We start from the raw sequence: 8,720 nt of genomic DNA, 5'->3' as shown, positions 1-8,720 counted from the left end.
GGATCACAAGGTCAGGAGATCGAGACCATCCTGGCTAACACGGTGAAACCCCGTCTCTACTAAAAAATACAAAAAACTAGCCGGGCGAGGTGGCGGGCGCCTGTAGTCCCAGCTACTCGGGAGGCTGAGGCAGGAGAATGGCATAAACCCGGGAGGCGGAGCTTGCAGTGAGCTGAGATCTGGCCACTGCACTCCAGCCCCGGCGACAGAGTGAGACTCTACCTCAAAAAAAAAACAAAACAAAAACAAAAACAAAAATATGTATGTGAGAGGAATTTAAAACTTTTGCACTTTTAACTGCTTATCACTATTTATGTGCATATTTATTAATTATATACATACAATGTCCCTGTCATATATGCATGGACATATAACTATGGACATAGGCATGCAAAAAACAGAGTCTGAAAGATTTATTCCAAATTGCTGATAGTGGCTGCCTTTGGGGACAGAAGGTGATGAGGAGGGTTTGTGCAATGCATTGCTGAATTTTAAAATAGGATGTATTGTGAATTTTTAAAATAACAGAAAATATGCATGACTTTTGACCCGGAAATTCTAGTTTTAGGATTCATAGTCATGAAGAAGGAAGGATCTGTTTTCCTGGAGCTAGCAGTCCAACATGGGAGACAGACATTTAGCAGATAATGTAGCTGCAAACTTTTCTAAAGCGCCACGAAGGAGAGGTAGCTCCTGCAAATCTGAAACGTTGAGTGCAAGTGCAACTGAAAAAACTCTCAGGCCGGGCGCGGTGGCTCAAGCCTGTAATCCCAGCACTTTGGGAGGCCGAGACGGGCGGATCACAAGGTCAGGAGATCGAGACCATCCTGGTGAACACGGTGAAACCCCGTCTCTACTAAAAAATACAAAACTAGCCGGGTGAGGTGGCGGCGCCTGTAGTCCCAGCTACTCGGGAGGCTGAGCCAGGAGAATGGCGTGAACCCGGGAGGCGGAGCTTGCAGTGAGCTGAGATCCGGCCACTGCACTCCAACCTGGGCGACAGAGCAAGACTCCGTCTCAAAAAAAAAAAAAAAAAAGAAAAACTTAGGACGGCCCAATCCCCATGGCTGGGATTGAGAAGTCACAGAGAAGGTCTGAGTGCAGCCCACTGGGAGGTAGCACTCACTGGGCCCCCGGGCCAGAGCTGGCTCACTGGGCTGGGCAAGTCCCTTTGAGGTGCAGGTGGGCTGAGGCTGGCGGGCAGGCATGCATTGGGAGCTGGGGTGTTGGGAACCTCCTGGCCAGCAGAGTGGCACAAGGGTGAGGTGTGCATTACCCATGCCTGGAGGGCCCCAGCAAGGTGGCCACCCTACCAGCACCGGGGCCGAAGTGACAGGTGCATGGTAGGACAGGTCTCCACACATGCCTCTAGCAGACACTGAGCCAGAGCAAGGACAAAAGACCAGGGCCTTCCTCCAGCAGTGTCTCTCCAGCGCCTCTGTTGACAGAACTTAACGTGCTCGCTGCAAAGGAGACGTCTTCATTGCAGAGCAGTTAATAAAGGGTGGACTCGGACATGATAACCGGGCAGTTGGTTTAGAAAAACTTAAAAAAAAAAATAACAGCTTTATTGAAGTATAATGTATATATCACAAAATTTACTCATTTAAGTATATGATTCAGTTATTTTTAAACCTGCAGAATTGTGCAACTAGCACCATGATCCAATTTTTAAAAGTTTCTATCATTCCCAAAGATCATTCATGAACCCCTTTTGAGTTGGAGTCTCGCTCTGTCACCCAGGCTGGAGGGCAGTGGCGCGATCTCAGCTCACTGCAACCTCCGCCTCCCAGGTTTAAGAGATTCTTATGCGTCGGCCTTCCGAGTAGCTAGAATTACAGGCGTGTGCCAAGCCGGGCTAATTTATATATATATATGTGTGTGTGTGTGTGTGTGTGTGTGTGTGTGTATATATATATGTATTCTTTTTTTTCTTCTTCCTGAGAGGGAGTCTCGATCTGTCGCCCAAGCTGGACTGCAGTGGTGTGATCTTGGCTCACTGCAACCTCCACCTCCTGGGATCAAGCAATTCTCCTTCCTTGGCCTCCTGAGTAGCTGGGACTACAGGTGCCCACCATCATGCTGAGCTGATTTTTGTATTTTAGTCGAGACAGGGTTTCCTTTTGTTTGCCAGGCTGATCTCGTACTCCTGACCTCAAGTGATCCGCTCACCTCAGCCTCCCAATGTGCTGGGATTACAGGCATGAGCCACCGCATTAATTTTTGTATTTTTAGTAGAGACGGGGTTTCACCTTATTGACCAGGCTGGTCTCAAACTCCTGACTTCAGGTGATCTGCCTGCCTTGGGCTCCCAAAGTGCTGAGGTTACAGGCGTGAGTCCCTCATACCCTTTTTCTAGTCTGTGTTTCCACTTCCAGACAACCATGAATCTGCTCTCTGTATCTATAAATTTGCTTTCTCTGGACACTTCATATAAATGGAATCATGTGATACTGTACCCTTTGCATCTGACATCTTTCATGTCCATGTTTCTTTTTTTTTTTTTGAGACAGAGTCTTGCTCTGTCGCCAGGCTGGCGTGCAGTGGCGCAATCTTGGCTCACTACAACCTCCACCTCCCAGGTTTGAGTGATTCTCCTGCCTCAGCCTCCCAAGTAGCTGGGACTACAGGCATCCGCCACCATGCCCAGCTAATTTTGTATTTTAGTAGAGACAGGGTTTCACCATGTTGGCCAGGATGGTCTTGATCTCTTGACCTTGTGATCCACTCACCTTGGCCTCCCAAAGTGCTGGGATTACAGGTGTGAGCCACTGCACCCGGCCATGTCCATGTTTTCAAGGCTCATCCATGTTGCAGCATGTGTCAGCTCATTCCTCTTGACTGCTGAAGTGTTCCACTGTATGGACGTACCTCATTTTGTTAATCCTTGCACCAGCTGATGGACACTTGGGTCCTCTCCCCTTTTAGGCCAGTGTGAATAATCCTGCTGTGAACATTGACGTACACGTGAGGCGTTCCCTGCTTCTGTTGTGACCTTTTCCTTTCTGCTGGTCCACTTACCCTCAGGACTTCCATCCCTGGGTCTCCTCCTGCCTGGTTTGCTCCATCCTGTGTCTCTTCATGCTGCACTCTACCCCCAGCATCTTTTTTTTCTTTGGAGATGGAGTCTCACTCTGTCTCCCAGGCTGGAGTGCAGTGGCGTGATCTTGGCTCACTGCAATTTCTACCTCTTGGACTGTAAGTGATTCTCTTACCTCAGTCGCCGAAGTAGCTGGAATTACAGGCGCCTGCCATCACCCAGCTAATTTTTGTATTTTTAGTAGATATGGGGTTTCACCATGTTGGCCAGGTTGGTCTCGAACTCCTGATCTCAAGTAATCCACTGCCTCGGCCTCCCAAAATATTGGGATTACAGGCGTGAGCCACCGTGTCCGGCCTCCCCACAGCTTCTAACCTATCTCCAGTTCCCTAATTTTGCTCTTAAACAGTCATTGAATTCTTTATATGAGGTTTTTTTTGGTTTAGAATTTCCATTTGTCCTGTTTATATATTCCAATTATTTGCCAATTTCTCAGGCTTGTGTTACTCCTAGAACACAGTTAAGCATTGCACATTCACACCCACCTTTGAGAACTCCAAATTTCAGGCTTCGGGGGCTGATTCTGTCAAATGCTTCTATTTTTCTTTTTTTTTTTTTCAGCCCAGAGGTCTTTTATTTATTTATTTTTTAACACCTATGATGCCAAGCGGTAAGTTCCGCAGCTCAGCGCCTCTCAGCGCGATGGGTCCTCTATCTATAAGTGTGCTTCTCTGGCGGTGAGCTATGTCTGTGACTGAGGCTGAACCCCAGGTACCATATGCTGCTTGCTGTCCCCTTTTTCTATCATTTCCTTCACGCGGTTCATGAAGCCATCTCCGCTTCTTAGAGTGACTTAATGTGCCAATATGCACATTAATTCTCTTGGCAAGAATCTTGCTCCTTAACTGTTGTTAACAACAATGCAAACAGCATGCTGGCGTAACGCCTGTAGACTCTCCAGTTTTGCCATGTAAACACTTGGTGGGGCATTTTCCTTTGACAGTACCCCATTCCCTTGAATGTTCTACAATATCACCTTTCTTAATAGATTCGCATATACGTGCCACAACGGAGTCAGTATCAATTCGCATGTTTTGTAAAGGCCTAGGAGAACATTCTATCGGGTGGTCTCTCTCATCGTCACATTATATCGTTCATTCTCTGGCAGTAAGTTACTGGAAGATGGCGGTTCTGGCCGAAAGGACCTATTTTTCGCTGGAAGTACCATTTTTAGCATGCAGATGCTGTGCCTCATCTCTTTGCTGTATAGTGATAGATATATATATAGAAGATAACTTGAGACTAGGTGTGTATAGTTACCTCTCGAGTGTTTCTTTTTTTTTTTGAGACGGCAGTCTGGATCTGTCGCCCAGGCTGGAGTGCGGTGGGCCGGATCCAGCTCACTGCAAGCTCGCCTCCGGTCACGCCCATTCTCCTGCCCACGCCTCCCAAGTAGCTGGGCTTCAAGGCGCCGCCTCGTCGGCCCGGGTAGTTTTTTGTATTCTTTGTAGAGCGACGGCGTCTCACCGTATAGCCAGGATCGGCTCTAGAATCTCTGACCTTTCGCTCGCCCAGTCCTCTCGGCCTCCAATGTATGTAAGAGCGAATTGTTACAGGCTTAGCTCACTCTCGCGGCGGCGGCTCTCTGCTAACTAGTTCGTCTTATTTTATGTACAGAACAGATGATCTCGCTCTGTGTACTATCTGCCGCGCAAGGCCTGATGTGATGAGTGGCGGGCGCAATCTCAGCTCACTGCAAGCTCCGTCTCCCGGGTTCACACCATTCTCCTGCCTCAGCCTCCCGAGTAGCTGGGACTACAGGCGCCCGCCACCATGCCTGGCTAATTTTTTTGTATTTTTAGTAGAGACGGGGTTTCACTGTGTTAGCCAGGATGGTCTCGATCTCTTGACCTCGTGATCCACCCACCTTGGCATCCCAAAGTGCTGGGATTACAGGCGTGAGCCACCGCGCCAGGCCAAACCTCTCCGGTTCCTTTGCCTTTTGTTTCTGGCAGGTGCCTGGGTTGCTAGGTGTCCAGAATCATCTTAACCCAGTTTCAGGGACTGAGATGATTTGGAGCCAGCTCCGTCCCTGTTGTTATACTTGTCGTGGGTGCCCCTTCCACCTGCAGGGCACCTGCCTGAGGTTTCAATTCAAAGCCTGGTGAGTTATGGACTCTCCCCTTTTTTCCTTAACTACGCTTTGTCTGAAATTCTGCTCAGTTCCTCGGCACCTCATCTGGAATTGTCAGACTCCCTTAACATTACATGGCCCCAGGTGTCAGGCTTCCCTCCCGTCTCGGCCTCCCAAAGTGCTGGGATTACAGGCTTGAGCCACCGCGCCCGGCCGCCTGGCTAATTTTGTATTTTTTTTTTTTTTTTTAGTAGAGACGGGGTTTTCACCATGTTGGTCAGGCTGGTCTTGATTTCCTGACCTTAAGTGATCCATCCGCTTTGGTCTCCCAAAGTGCTGGGATTACAGGTGAGAGCTACCTGACCTGGCCACAGGCAGGATTTTAAAATCTGATCAAGCTTTCCTAGGAGGACGGCTGGGTGGAATCGCCAGAGTGGTAATTCTTTAACACGTTAGAATTAACTTCATCAAGGACCACATAAAGTCCTTCTTTGATTTCCTTTGGAATAGTTTTGAATTTATACATTATCTGGGGGAGAAGTGACATCTTTACAAAAGTTGGCTGGCTGTGGTGGCTCATGCCTGTAATCCTAGCACTTTGGGAGGCCAAGGCAGGTGGACTGCTTGAGCCCAGGAGTGTGAGACCAGCTTGGGCAACATGGCAAAACCCTGTCTCTACTAAAAAAAAAAAAAAATTAGCTGGAGGTGGTGGCATGTACCTGTAGTCCCAGCTGGAGGTGGGAGGATCACCTGAGCCCACGAATATGAGGCTGCAGTGAGCCAAGATCACACCATGGTACTGTAGCCTGGGTGATGGGAGTGAGACCCTGTCTCCCAGAAAGTTAATTTTCCTATCCACAAACATTCACACCTCTCAATTTATTAAGGTGTTTTTTATGGTTTTTAATAAAATCTGATTTTTCCTATAAGGTTTCACACATCTTTTGCTGGTCTAGGACCTTAAGACTTGTGATGCTAGTATAAGTGGGGTCCTTTAAGATTACATTTTTTGAAGCCGGGCGTGGTGGCATGTGCCTGTAATCTGAGTCCCTTGGAAGGCTGAGGTGGGAGGACTGCTTGAGCCCAGAAGTTTGAGACTGCAGTGAGCTATGTCACATCACTGCACTCCAGCCTGGACAACAGAGCAAGACACCATTAAAAGAAATAAAAACGCCGGGCGCGGTGGCTCAAGCCTGTAATCCCAGCACTTTGGGAGGCCGAGACAGGTGGATCACGAGGTCAGGAGATCGAGACCATCTTGGCTAACACGGCGAAACCCCGTCTCTACTAAAATACAAAAAATTAGCCGGGCGAGGTGGCGGGCGCCTGTGGTCCCAGCTACTCGGGAGGCTGAGGCAGGAGAATGGTGTGAACCCGGGAGGCGGAGGTTGCAGTGAGCTGAAATCCCGCCACTGCACTCCAGCCTGGGTGACAGAGCGAGACTCCGTCTCAAAAAGTAAAATAAAATAAAATAAAAGAAACAAAAACAGGTCAGGCGCGGTGGCTCATGCCTGGAATCCCAGTACTTTGGGAGGCCAAGGCCAGGGGATCACAAGGTCAGGAGATCGAGACCATCCTGGCTAACACGGTGAAACCCTGTCTCTACTAAAAATACAAAAAATTAGCTGGGCATGGTGGCGGCGCCTGTAGTCCCAGCTACTCGGGAGGCTGAGGCAGGAGAATGGTGTGAACCCGGGAGGCAGAGCTTGCAGAGAACTGAGATCGCACCGCTGCACTCCAGCTTGGGCGACAGAGCAAGACTCTGTCTCAAAAAAAAAAAAAAAAAAAAAAAAAAAAAAAAAAAAAAAAAAAAACACACAAAAAACAAAACAGAAAACAACCCCAAATCCTCAAAAACAAACAAAAAAAGGATTACGTTTTCTGGTTGCTTTTTGACTGTATATAGGAATATATTTAACTTTTACCTGGTTGTATAGCTAGCCACCTTGATAGATTTTCTTGTTCATCTCTCAGTTATTTACTTTTCTCACAACGTTGGCAAGGATCTCCAGTACAATGAACAGACAAGGAGTTACTGGAATCTTTCTCTTGTTTCTGATTTTAAAAGAAGCACTTTGAATATTTCACAATTAAGTATGTCTGTATAGGATCTTGGAAGGTAACCTTTATCAGATTAAAGAGGCTTTCTATTTCTAGTTAACAAAAAGGTTGTTTTTGGCTGGCCGCAGTGGCTCATGCCTGGAATCCTACACTTTGGGAAGCCGAGGTGAGTGGCTCGCTTGAGCTCAGGGGTTCAAGACGAGCCTGGCCAACATGGTAAAACCTGGTCTCTACAAAGAATAAAAAATTAGCTGGGTGTGGCAGCGCATGCCTGTAGTCCCAGCTACTTGGGAGGGTGAGGTGGACCACTGGAGCCTGGGAGGTCGAGGTTGCAGTGAGCAGATGCCATGCACTCCAGCCTGGGGGACAAAAGTGAAACCCTGAATTTTTATTATTCATAATAAAATAATGAATGGATGTTGCATTTTAACAAAGGCTGTTCTGTGACTATTGCGGTGATTTTATGGCTTTCTTCCTTTAATTTGTTTTTTTTTTTGAGACGGAGTCTTGCTCTGTCGCCCGGGCTGAAGTGCAGTGGCCGGATCTCAGCTCACTGCAAGCTCCGCCTCCCAGGTTCAGGCCATTCTCCTGCCTCAGCCTCCCGAGTAGCTGGGACTACAGGCGCCCGCCACCTCGCCTGGCTAGTTTTTTGTATTTTAGTAGAGACGGGGTTTCACCGTGTTAGCCAGGATGGTCTTGATCTCCTGACCTCGTGATCCGCCCGTCTCGGCCTCCCAAAGTGCTGGGATTACAGGCTTGAGCCACCGCGCCCGGCCTCTTCCTTTAATTTGTTAATGTGGTGTATTTGGGGGAGGTGAGGCCATGCCGTGAAAATAAACCCTGAAGTCTCCATGGCTTCAATTTTCATTCACGTCAAGCAAGCCCAGCGTGGGTGAGTGGGGTGGTCCCTGTCCAGGCTCCCCCAATTTGGGGCTCTGCCATCTTACCACCCAGACTCCAGGAGTACTGGGGGTGGGAAAGAGTAAGTATGGAGCCACGCAACAGTTCTTAAACGCCCAGCCCACAGTGACATGTGTCTGCCTCTCAGATCTCAGGCAGGAGCCTGGGAAGTGTAGTCCCGTGTGCCCAGGAAGGAGATGCAAACCAGATGTGTAAAGCCGCAGCGTCTGGCATGGGGGTCAGTGACGTTAACTGATTGAAATTATTCCATCCTTGCGTTTTTGAGATAAGCCCAACCTGGTCAGGAAGGACCGATTTTTATGTGATGCTGGTTTGGGGTTGCTAAGATGATTTTATAAATTTTGTATCAGTATTCATACACTGGACTGACTTGTAATTATCTTGTACTGTCCTTGTCTTGATTGTCAAGGTTATATTCCATTCATAAAACAAGTTTAGTGTTTCCTTTTTCTTTTTTTTTTTTGAGTCAGAGTCTCGCTCTGTCACCCAGCCTGGAGTGCAGTGGTGCGATCTCAGTTCACTGCAACCTCCGCCTCCCACGTTCAAGCGATTCTCCTGCTTCAG

The sequence above is a fragment of the Rhinopithecus bieti genome, unplaced genomic scaffold (assembly GCF_001698545.2).
Source record: "Rhinopithecus bieti isolate Rb0 unplaced genomic scaffold, ASM169854v2 scaffold_31823, whole genome shotgun sequence".
NCBI lineage: Eukaryota > Metazoa > Chordata > Mammalia > Primates > Cercopithecidae > Rhinopithecus > Rhinopithecus bieti.
This window is presented reverse-complemented; position numbering follows the sequence as displayed.